A 13671-nucleotide genomic window follows, 5' to 3' on the forward strand; every position below is an offset into this window, starting at 1 on the left:
CGGCGATTAGGTTTCCAGTCAAGGGTGAAGTGATCTGAGGTAAGTTTGGTTTATTCTTACAGGAGCACATGTTGGATCCCAAACAAATAACATTTAATCTCCCAGGGTGTAGGGTCTCCTGAGGGAAAAGGTCCTATCCTGCTGTTCCACTCATCTCTGTGGAGCAAGGCCTGTCGCTCTGCTCTCAGAGGCCTAGTTTATTCATGATAGATAACTTTCCACTGTCCTGCTGCCTGGACCGGTTCATCTCCTGCTTGGCAAAGTGAGTGACGCACCTCACTTTGGGGGATTCAGTTACTCTGAAAACAGCTTCACAGGTCTCTGAATGACTACTTTGATTAATGGCTGAAGTCTGCAGGTGAGCAGTAGAGCTCATATCTGACATTCATCTTAGCCTCATGCTTACTTTACCTCTATTCAATCTTATGTAACTTGTAGCAGCGGAGCTAACAAGAGAGAAGCTGCCTGGCTTTTGTTTGTCAAAGCAAATTTGTCTCCCCACAAATGTTCAGTCTGTTATGACTCCAGGGTCCTCTCTCACTTTCTGTTTAATAGCTGACTCCTCCTTTAAACTCCAATCAATACCTTTAAGCAAATTTGCATTTCATAATTAAAGCAAGAGAGAGGTATCAATTTGAAGCCATTATGCACCAGGCCTTATGGTATCTGACATTTAGTTGTGATTACACCAGTGCCTGTATACTGTCATGGAAGTCATTAGACTGCTGTCATTGCAACATGTTTTCCTGGCCTCATTAACATTGTTCTCATGCTGCATTGTGACTTCAACATACAGTAATAACTAAAATCTCTTTAAAAGCAAGAAAGTTTCATGCAACCGAGTGATTGCATAAATAAAAGTATAAGAACAGTCTTCAAAGCCTTTATCTCAGTAAAACAATATAAATAAATAGATTTTTCTGGTAAATAATCAAATGTGAATTGTAGCTTTTGGTATTTGGGTTCCCAATGCACTGAAATACTATAGCAAAGGGTCTTGACCAAGTGCCTGTATGTGCCAGGCTGAGAGTGAGCTGATAAGCCTAGATTTCTTTGCCACAGCCTTCTGCACTGCCCGTGTTTTGTTCTTGTGGATGTGACCTATAAACTGGACCATAATGCATCTTTTTGCCTGAACACAGAATTTGGTCTTGCTTCTTTTGTTTCACTAGAGATGTGACAATTGAAAAGCCATTTAAAAAGGGATTGAAGCGACCTTAATCTTTGAAACAGTCACCAGAATTTTATTGATGTTCAAACCTGGGCTAATGTAAACATACTGAAATCAGCTGTTCCTGCTTTTAAGCACCTTTCAGGTGTCAAACATGGCCTCAAATAAAGACATGCCATCCTATAGCACCAAGAAAATAAGCAATAATTGTGATAAGCACTTTTCTGTTATAGTGACCACTAGTTTTATCTATTTTCCTGTGGTGCCTTTCGAGGTATCCTTTGTCAAGTCTATAAATAAATAACAGCAGATATATCAGTCCTGATAAAGGAAACCCATCTGTTTGGTATTTGGGCCATACATGCTAAGCTATGAAGGGAAGCAGAAGCCATAGCTTGATGAAGTGCCAGGCTGTGGATTCAATTTTAAGCAGTGGGTCCTAAATGATTGAAAACATTTTATATTTATTTATTTATTTATTTATTCATTTCTTTATAATTTTTTAGCTGAAACCAGCTTGTAAGTAAAGTAATAACATTATTTCATCATCTAGGGTGAGCCCCATGACATTATACATTCTTTTAGAAGTGCCTGTTTTCCCTCAGTTGTATTTTGTTGCTGCATTAATTAAAAAACTGTGTATTTGTTTGTATTCAAACTGTCCTTTTTCTGTTTAGCTGTATACATTCCTGCATGACAGATACACAAGAAAAACCCAACAGACCAACTGGAAAAATTATTCTCTGGAAAAGCAATCTAATATAATGTCCCCTATGACCAGCTCCACATAAATAAGCCATGCATAGTGTTCAGGTTAGCTAGGTTTTACAAGAGACACTGTATGTTGATGAACTGCAAGTACGAAAGAAATGATAAAGTAAGTAAATGACCACAAGGCGCCAACACACTGTTGAAACAACATAGATACAAAAGGACAAAACATCCCACACAGCATCTATTCTGTGGAGGCTTTTGGAAGCTAAATGATACTGCTGGTGTTCATAATCAATTCTGTGGGATTAGTTAAAAGTGGAGGATAAAACACTAACAAATCAGGTGGCTTCTTCTAAAACAGCACCATAAAGACATAGAGCAGAAGAGCATATAGATTTTCCTCAGAGCTCAATTGTGTGAGAAGTTGTTGGGCTTGCATTATTGACTTTCTCAGTATGGTGGAACTGTGGTAGTTAGGTGCCTTTCCTCAACTCTAATTATGGTGTCATAAACAGGAGAGACCATTAATGAAAACCACTCATGGCTTTAAAAGTGCAGATAGGATTTGGAGAGCAAAGAGGAGGAGGGTACCAGGAGAGGTCTTAGAGTAGTCATGGTATCAATCACAGCAAAGCACTTCTGTGTTTAGTCACGAGCATGAGAGGTGGTCAATATGTCAGCCAAAGAGTCAACAGACTGTAATAGAGACACAGCGGAGGATGGGAAACGGAGGTATTTGACCTGAGACTGCCTGTCATGTTCACGAGGCCGTGGTTGTGCATCATCCAGGAGAAAAAGTCACTCTGCCGTGCACTTGTCTACAAAAATCAATATGACACAATATCACTGCGTATAGTCTATGTCCAACAAAATCATGATCAGAAAGCATCCTTAAAATAAGTCATTTTGAATTTCTTTTGATTGATGTGGAGATCCTTGGCCCTTTTTCTGTGCTGTGGTGCAACCTTTGCAAAAAAAAAAAAATTAAAAAAAAAAATAAAAAGAAAACAGTGCATGTGCTGTAGTTAAAAAAATTGGAAAGGTGAAGCTGTGTGATTGAAATGCCAGAGATGTGTCTCCCCTCCTATAACAACCTTTAACAGCAGCAGAATAGGTCACCTTAGGTTCAGGTGCTTCACGAAGAAAGGAAGATCATCAAAACAGCTGGTTTATGATAAGAATATGATACCAGCTATATGAAGCTAACAGACACTACAAAGACAAATTTGTTAAATCAGACAAAGCTCTGACACTAGCATGGTGATATATGCAGAGAAGAAAACAATTAATTCTTACTTACAAACGTGTTGTTAATAACAGCTGGAAAACAAGCAGGAACAGTGTTGTATAAAATGTTTTGTTCAAAATAGCTACTTTTAGTAAGAAGAATGAGCCTTTTCCACTGATCTTTCTCGGTGCCTTGATCTCAATACTCAGTCATAAATTATATAAAGAGGCTGAACCTGCAAGAAACTCTTGCAAGTTTCCACCTGAAAGCCAAAAGTAAAAACTCCAAATATTGACTTGTTTTTTTTTTGTTTGTTTGTTTGTTTCCTGCAATTTGCATGAAAAGTGATAAATATTTAACATTATCCATGACTTTATATGACAGAACTTTTAGCGCCCAGTATTGTCTGCCATGAATACTTTGTTAATTAACTCATGTAGTGGAAAACGAGTGCCGTGGAAGTTAAAGAGTCACTGTTACAGTTGAGTATGTGAAACATTATTTGCTACAAACTGGAATAAATTTACTGAATTACAGACACTCCTTTAGTTCTCCCTTTCACAAACACTGAAAGTTTGGCTGTTTTGTGACAGTGAACACAAAAACCTGTACATGTTGTATTGTGTTCTCAGTTAATCAACAAAGGTGATTGCAATAAATATCAGAGTATTGCATGGTTTGAAAGGTTTAGCAGGTGCTATTGCATTAAAACAACAGTTAACTTATTTAGATTTTACTTTGTTTTAGATTTGCAAGGATTTAAGGGTTATATATGTTTAATTATATCTTAAAGAAATAAAAAAAAACAGTCCTAAATGAGATAATACTTTATAGTAAAACAGTTGTAACAGCATTCAAACTTTAATGCAGTACTTTAATATTTATTAAAGTATTTCTAGTTTTACTCATCTTTGAAGGACTGCGTTGCTCTTCCACTGATGGTGTGACATGTACCACGTCTACATGCATTTACAATATGATGGCTGCAGTAAAGCCATTTAGATTTTCCTGGGAGAAAGGCAATAAAATGTAATTACAACATGTTTTTACCATTAACTTCAAGACAGAGTCACAACAGCCAAAGCAATTTCATGCTGTCTGTGAAAACAGAACCCAACTAAAGGAGAGGCAGAGTCATGGTTGAATGGCAAAGAGAGTGAGCAAGGCACTGATAGCCCTCTATGGACTAACCACACACCAGACCACACACAAGCACTGTACACCTAAACTAGACAAATCTATCTCAGACACATATTAAATAAATATTTATATGCAATAAACTGTATCAATAAATTCCCTAAGGAAGGTAAGCTATTCCACAGCATGTCAATAACTGATTTCACCAGCAAATAATAATTTTTGTCTCAATGGTGGAGCTTGATATGACGTCGATACAGGCTGTCAGAGTTCATTCTGGCTGAAGCTGTTAGAAAGAGCATCACTGAGAGGATATGGCACCCTTCTATTCAGCTCCATTGATTGGGAGTCTGTGTGTTAGTGGGGGGAGAGGAGCTGGCAGTCATGTTTTCTGTTGTGCGCTGTATTAACCTGAAGGGAGACTGGGATGTGTGGAAGGTCTGCAGCTTCATTTGACTGGACTATTACAGGGGACACAAGGGAGTCAGGGCTTTTAATTGTCTCACTGAAATGCGACTACATGCAAGTATCCATGATGCACGGAGGTGGAAAGGGGGGGGGGGTTCATGGGTCTGAAATGGCAGCAATACTCCGATACGATGAACATATACAATCAATCAGGATAAAGATCTCACCCTTGGCGGCATGAAACAGGGGAAGTGAACAGCGCTCAGGAAAATCAATACGGAACCGCTCATTTTGGAGGGACATGTGTGTCACAGTCAATAGGAGTTAATAGGCTGGGTTGTTCAGTGAAGACAGGCGGCTTGGGAGAGCAGCCCACTCTGACAGCTTAATACATACTGAATGGCAAGCTGGCTGCATGTAACAGTCACTGTGGACACATCAAGTGTGGAATGGAAGCTGATGGGCTCAGGCAAAAGTTAATTATAGAATAGAGCTGAAGGTCTTACACACAGAACTACAGAATTACCCGTCCAATAATCAGAAGAGACAGACACAGCTGACCCTCAGTACAAACCCCACACATTCACTGGTTATTAATAACAAGTGCTGTAATGTACACCATATGGGGAACTTTGCTGAAAACAGCTGCTCTGACAGTTGTGGTTTGTTTTTCTTATGTTTTTAGAAAGCTCTCTTTCATTGGTTTCTGTGTATAAGAGGAGAACAGGGACTGAAATCTGAATTTAGAATTACTTAAGTGATTAATTCCATTGAAAATCCAGAGGACATTTTTATGACATTCTTCCAAAATACTTCCAAAATACTTCTAAAATGTCACGTTATCTGGTTTCATAAAAAAGAAATTCTCATCTTATATTTTACAGTAGGTACTTTCTTAGCATGAGAACCATCACTGATGTAGCTGTATGACTGACCATAATAACGTGACAGCATGAGGATTTATCTAGTTGCTAAATGTGGTTAGTTAAAGAAAACAAACAACACCCGATTCCAGCATTGTAAACGCTGGTAAAAATCTTTGTCGTATAAATAATTTTATGTTAGCTTCTTAAAGCCTTGAGAAAAAACACAGGAATGAGCAGTGGAGCCCAGGATTTTTTCGTACATACATAATGGAGGAATTATGAGAATTTGTGCTCAACTACCACTTACCATTAAGTGTTTCAATTTGTAGTGGGATGTCATTAAAGAAGATCAGTTTCGCTTTTATTTAGACCACTGCAACTAACACTGATACACATGTGACACAATAAATAACCTTTAACAATGACACCATCAGTTATAACCTGCATTTCAACTTGTTAATAACAGCTTCCTCTACATACTTCACTGTGGAGGTTCTTGTGTTTCAATTCATGCAGATAAGAACCACTAACATATATCACTGCATCATATGCAGATCTCTGAGGTGCTCTAATTAATGAATGTTCATCAACAGCTCATCTCAGGTTAATTGGATTGAATGATGGGTGAGGGACCTTGTGGCAAAACAAACCAAAACACATTTTTCAGATTTTTGCAATGCATTCAGCTAAATGGAAGCTAGAAGCAGGAAAATGGCTAATAATAACTTAATTAATTGGGGTCTTTGGGTCATACTGTTTGATTCCATACAGAAGGCTTCTTCTCTTAATTAGTACCTATCAAGACCCAATTTTGATGAACATAATCTCTTAATTTTATGTAGCTAATTAATAATTAATTACAATTTCAGTATACAGTCAAGTTCAAATGATCCGTTACTTTTACTTGACAGGAAAGGTGCAAGTCGTGGAGTAATTCAAAGAGATAACAAGAATCTAGACCTTTTTAAAATCTTCCTGTTGGGAGGAGAATACTGAAGATTTTGTCATTTTGTAAATATTCTGAAGAGTCAAACTCAGTTTTATCATTTGGCAGTGGGTTGAACTCAGGCCAGGAAAGGCAAAGCAGTCAAACTGTACTGAAAAAGAGTGAGAGGAGAGGTAAAAGGGTTTCAGCTCCAATTGACATTTCAATAAGTGGAACAGAGTGTTAGCAATCCATTCCCAACTTTTCTGAAACAATTATTGAGATGGTACCTCCAGGCGATGTGTGTTCCTGGTCCCCGGAGTGCTGCTGGCTGAAACAGTAATTGACTAAATTGTAGAACACATCGGGGCCATTTACAAATTTGCCAAAAATGAATCGTTTAAAATGAAATGAGGGTGACTCTCAAATTAGCAAGGAGTATGATTGAGATGTGGCTCTGGGAATTACGGAACATGATTTAGAGCTCTGCAGAAAGGAGCATCTGCGAATAGTCCAGCGTTACTCACCATCCTGCTTTGACTCGTATTTAAATATTACTGTAGTCTAACAGACAGACAGACAGACAGATAGACAGATAGACAGATAGATAGATAGATAGATAGATAGATAGATAGATAGATAGATAGATAGATAGATAGATAGATAGATAGATAGATAGATAGATAGATAGATAGATATGTGGTGTGTACATCAGATGTTTGATTGACTACCCAATAAAAAACAAAGCAAAACAAACAATAAAAACCACTGAGCTGTAACTCTGAGAGGAACAGCTGTAAAGAAATGCAACACTCAACCACACACCACAATGTATGTGGATGTGACTTCGGGCTTGATCCCATAAAACACTTTCTTAGCTGAAAATAATTTTTTAAGAGCAGTGTGATAAATCATACGACACATATCTCATTGGTTTAAACATATTGTGCTGCAAGGTGTTTGGGAAAGTGATCTTAGCTACATTTTACAAGGTGTAGTAATTTCTGGAAAACACCAGCAAATTACTCTGACTGTTAAGGGCCTGACAGTTGTGATTGATTGTGGCACAGACACTGTGTTGATTGTTGCCTGTTGTGCCATTCCTGTGGCTCCCAGCAGCCACTGCTTTCATCTCACCCGGTCTAAACTCTCCCAACCAGCGATGAGTAATTACTAAGTTCATTAGCTACGCTAGTGGCCTAGAGATTTGCGGAAAGTAAATTTGTCACCAGCTCTCCCCACTGTTTTTGAGCATCTTAAGTGACTACATTTGATATATCTAAACATAACCTATTTGAATGACTTTAGAAAGGTTGGTTTCATCTATAAATGAATTTACAGGTGAAACAACCAGAATGATAAATTTCAGAAAAGAACGATTAAATGACAAAAACCTAATACAGAGGTCAGTGTTTCAGGGTCTAAATAATTAAGTGTTGTTGATTTCCAGAAAGAAATGGCTGATAATGAATCAGTTCAGTGCACAAAGGGTTATGAAAATATAAGGCTGAACATGTTAGCATACTTCTAATATAAATAAATAACTTTCTTAATTATCCATTACGGTACTCTCGCACCCCACTGCATCAACACTGGCCTTCCAGTGGTTGTACAAGAGTCTTTGGATTCTACATATGCATAACTGTGTTTTTTTCCCTCCATTTTCTTTTTTTTACTTCGAACAATGTTCCATAAACAAAACAAACAGAAGAATATAAAGAACATTTGTTATACAGTTAAGTCCACAACTGACTTGAATCAGGTTATACAAAATAAGAATTATACATTGATGCTTGAAAAGGAGCAGGGAGAAGTAAAACTTATTGAACCCCACCCCCATTTGGAAAAGAAAATAATACAATATCAACAAAACAAAACAAAACAAACAACAACAAAAAAGAGCTGCTTCCTTATTCAGTCTTCTCAGAGATAATTGAATATGCACATGTGTAAAATGACACATACTTACTCATATTTATACACTGATATTACCACAGGTAACATGATTTCAAATACCAGCAATGGTTTTGGGAATACGACAAGAGCGACCTTATCATTTTACTTCTTAATGTTTTAATTGGTTGCAGAGATGGGTTCATTACTCCAACCAACTCAACGCTCCCTGCTATGATCCAGCATGCATTCTTGACCCTACAGGCTTTAAACTTTAGAAGATATGTGCAGGACTCTACTATATGCTGCAGCCCACAAGCTTGGTTGTAGCAGTTACTGGGGGAAAAAAAAAGGTTTTTCTAACAGTACAGTGAGAAGCCTTTAAAAATCTTACACATGCCTTAAAGATAAACGTCACCAATTTTAAATGATACACAACACAGAAAAACCAGAAATACTTATGTTAAATGAAATGGACCCAATGTTGGCAATTTGACTGTTATTTTTCAGTGTTTTTTCTAATAAACTGTGCACTGAAAGCATGAAAGCATATATATTTGACATATGTACATGTACATCTATCTATCTATCTATCTATCTATCTATCTATCTATCTATCTATCTATCTATCTATCTATCTATCTATCTCTCTATCTCTCTCTCTCTCTCTCTCTCTCTCTCTCTCTCTCTATCTATCTATCTATCTATCTATCTATCTATCTATCTATCTATCTATCTATACAACATCTCACAGAAGTGAGATATCTAGGTTTAGTTTCTATAGTTAAAAATTAAGTATATCCAAGTTTCATTTCTCTAGTGTTGTCCCATGAAAGGATATACTAAAATATTTGCAAAAATTGTGAGAGGTGTACTTACTTCTGTGAGATACTGCATATGTACACATACATTATGTCAAATCATTGATTTTTTTTAATTTGGGTCCCTTGTCAAAATTAAAGATTCTTATTTTTTGTTATTCTGAAACATTTCACATAGTTTTTTTTTTTTAGAATAAAATAATATAGCTTAATTTGTCATTACATCTATTGCAACATTTGTATTATTTAAAAAAAAAAATGTGAGTGAAACCCAAATTCAACTTTATTCCCCCAATCAGGATATATAGTTTGGTTTAAAATATTAACTTTATTCAGAAAATGGGTGAAAAGCTGAAGTGAAAATAAAAAACAGCAAACTTCATCAATGATTAAATTACACAAACCTTCTTTCAACAAGACGTTTCCTATAAAAATAGTATGAGGTGAAAGGGCCACAAGCTATCTTAATACAATGTCCAAGTAATTTTTCTTTAATAGGAAAATTGTTACTTATTGATCTGCACTTTGTAAAGCCTTCCAGCGATGCTCCAATCACCACAGCTGTCAAAACCATAAAATACACTCTGTTCCTTTGCGATTTGATGGCATACTGATTCCCATTACTGGCACATTTCCAATGTTAATTACCTTCAACATCACATCATCTCCCTCTAAAGAGTCTTGCACAGACCAGTAGTATCCCAACAGAGGACAATGGGGGGTGGGGGGGTAAGAATGATAGGGTGAGTACAAAGATATTTTGCTTTGCTTGTCCAGAGGTTGTGTTGAATCTGTCCATTGCAGAGTCCAGCCATTAGGCAGCATGATGGGCTTTTCTTTTCCAGACCATTTCCTGTGGTCAGAATAGCATAAACATACCATTTTGGTTCAATAGCAAAGACTTCAACTGAATAATCACAAGGGTGAAACTGTAACTATTACAGAGGCACCTCTGGGATAACCATATATAACAGGGGTGTCAAAAACAGTGTAGGGTTTCTGGAGGGCAAAGTGTTTAAAGTGTATGTTGTTGGCTTTTGCTCCAACATCTGCTTTTAATTACTCAATTAGAGCAATCATTTAGTCTCTTTGACATTCTTCCAAATGGCAAATCATAGCCGGAAGTTGTTCTGTTTAAACAGAGCGTTAAGAGTCATGAAAAATGCATACACGATAATGTATTTGGATACTTAACTAATTGAACCAATTAAATGGAGGGAACTGGTTTGAGTGAGAAAAGTGCCGGCAGTGCCCTCCGGGAAGAAGCTTTGACACCTCTGATCTACAGCTTTCCCTCTCCCTCCTCACAGACCCGGGCCTGAGGTCATATTTTAGTAGACAAAAGGTTTTTGACTTCAGTCATACAGCAACAATAAACCAAAAAAAAAAAAAAAAAAAAAAAAAGAAAGAAAGGCTGCATAAAATATCAGAGAAGTCTGAAAAATGGAAATGAAATTCTGTCTCTTAAGTAAATCGTCTTGGTATTTAGACTATTAAAGTTGTCTTTAGAAACAACATAAAAAATATTTCCATTTTATTTTTTTAAATGCACACACAAATGAAAACTCTATAAAAAATCTCAAGAAGACACTATTATGAGACATCTGTGGCTGTGAAACTGTGACAAAACCGGATAAATCCAGCTTTTTGTACTTTCACAACTTTTTTTTCTATGCTCTTCATCAGAGACCATGCTATGACATGAATGTGTTTAAATTTCGGTAGACATATCAACAAATCAAGCTCAGGTTTATATGAATATCAGCTTAATTTAAGACAAGTTAGTTATACCACAACCCAAAGTTAAACCAATGCAATACCCCCACCACAAAAAAAGAGTGATTGTACCCCTGCGGTGGTGATTTTCTGCATGCTATGGATGCATAAATAAACATAGGCAAAAATACACAGAGGACACTGACTGGGACTAGCTGGCCAAGTGGGGCAGCTGTTATTAAAAGGGCTATTTATCACTGTCACCCCTCTCAGGTTCCATCCTTCTCTGCCCTCCAGCGTTGTCACTAGGCCGCGCCGGAACAATGTGGCTCATCCAACCAAACCTACCCCCTCTTTCATACACAAACACACACACACACACACACAGTAAATATGTGCAGCTTCTCCTGCTTTTATATGTATACTGGACGCATACTCTAGATTTGTCTTCACGTTTGATGACTTGACTGGAAAAAAAGATCCCCACATCAACAAGAACCTTCGATTTCCAGCAAATATCTACAACGTGGCTACACTGCGCATGCCGTTCATTTTCTGCTCTGTTACTTTATTGATCCTGGCCACAATTATCCACTTTTCTGAAGCAGTGCATTAAGTGAATTCCCCCTTTGTTGGACAATAAGTACAGAGGGCTGGCTAAGTCATGTTGTTCCTCAGCCTGAGGGGACAGACTACTTCTCCAGCAGCACCCTCATCATCATTAGCAAGCACAGATAAAAACACACACCTCAATTAGTCCACTTCAGCTAGAGGAAGCTTGTCAAGTGAGGCTTCCAACGTTTGATAACACATCTCGCTTCACAGTAAACTGCAGGCCAAAGGTCACATTATCAGTCACAGATTGCTAAAAGGCTTCACCATCAGGGGAGACTTTAATTAAAATAAAACACAAAATTTTAGTTTGTCTGTTAAAGAAAAAGTTGTAACAGAGAACTGTTATTTCTTTTGAATTTTACCTCTACACTTTAAAATTAATTTAGTCTTTTCCTTCATAGCAAGCATCACTTAACTTTCTGAACACATAGTCTACACCCCCTATAAACCCCATCACACACAGCAATCCACTTACGATTAATGAAGTGCTTACTTAACCAATTTAAACCCCTAATTTCTATTAATTCAACATAATAGCCACTTTCTCCAACAGAATTAGCAACACTCTAGCAGAAACCTTCAAATCTCTGTGGGCCAGAAAGAGTCAACCCAGCAAATTCTATATTCTTTGATAAATATGTAACAGTATGTATATCACTGTTAAAATGCATAACCCTCGTGTAAGACCCCTATCAAGTCTTCTTTACACCTGTATTACATTTCTCCCTCAATCAGCAGCTTTTCTGAGATGCCGGCCTCCCACGAGGAGCAGAAACCATTACAAGGCACCGGAGCTCATTTGCAGAAAGATTGGAGATCACGCTGCATCAAAAAGCATGTGAAACATTTCTGAGGGCAAAATTGATTTATTCCAATTCTGTGTTTGTATGCAGCATCAGTATCAATGTATTTAATGTAAATCCCCAATCTAGCATAGAGTTGCTGTGCAGGTTGCTACTCTGTGCAAATAAGGAGCGGGGGAACTGAATAACACAAAATGTGGATTGCTAGGCTGCAAAATTAAGGTATTTGCTATATTTCTTTAAACATGAGAGGAAAGCTTGTTTCCAAATAAGATGGGTTGCTTTGTAAAATATAAATAAGAAAACACAATACATATTTAATATTAAAGAACACCAAATAGTAAAAATGAGTAATGTTAAGTGCTAATTTTATTTTTTTAATGCTACTTACATATTCCAAAAGGTTTGGCAAATGGACAATAAAAAACTAAAAAGTCACCAAAAACTAAAACTGACCATCTGACTGAACATTTCACAACTTATTAGGTTAACCCGCTATAACCTGGAGTGACATCTGAATTGTTTTACCCTTTAGGTTTTTATTTTGAAAAATATATTAAAGTGAGGGCAAAATCAATATTTTACGTTAAAAACTGAAAGTTTAACCTCTTGAATGGTTTGTATTTTATGTGTCTACTTTCTTTAGAGGCTCCAGAAAGCTGAGAAGCTTCGAGAGGCTGTTTTTAATAAAGCCACAGGTCTGAATGGGATTTATGAAAAACAAACAAGAAAACTAGCAAACAAAACTCTTTCAAAAGAGGCACTCATCACTCTGAAAAACTCTGAGTTAATATTTCTACGTCTGCATGCCCTCAGAATCTGCAATGTTTTCTCTACTGACAAGCTTTTACCAGGAAAGTCTCACTGAGATCACAGTCTCTTTTCAAAAGAAGTCCAGGCCAAGAAAGCACTTGCACAACCCACAAATGAGAAATAATTACAGTTAATGCTATTTTCCCACTCTGCACTAACACAGGGTCTAGTCAGTGTGTACAGGTCGTGAGCGTGCAAAGCATAAAGACCATAAAACATCTGTTAGATACACACACACACACACATATAAGGACAGAGAAGAACAAGAATGTCACAAAGGCAAGATGGTGGACCCAAAGAACAGACAGAGTTCTAGAACTGAGAACAAGAAAGGTTTATCTGATGACAAAAAAGCATCTTGTAAGCTGGTAGAAACAGCAAGTGGGCAGACAGCTGATCTTCGGTCTGTAGGGGCAGAGTTGTGCAGGCTTGGCTCTGGATCTGGAAGGCTTAAATAGGATTCTCTGGAAGACAATGCAGATTTAAAACCAGGAAACACAAGCAAGACGGAATTTCTCAAATACAAGAGACCAGATACCACGTGTTGGTAGTTTAACACTC

Source organism: Melanotaenia boesemani, chromosome 10 (genome assembly GCF_017639745.1).
Source record: "Melanotaenia boesemani isolate fMelBoe1 chromosome 10, fMelBoe1.pri, whole genome shotgun sequence".
NCBI lineage: Eukaryota > Metazoa > Chordata > Actinopteri > Atheriniformes > Melanotaeniidae > Melanotaenia > Melanotaenia boesemani.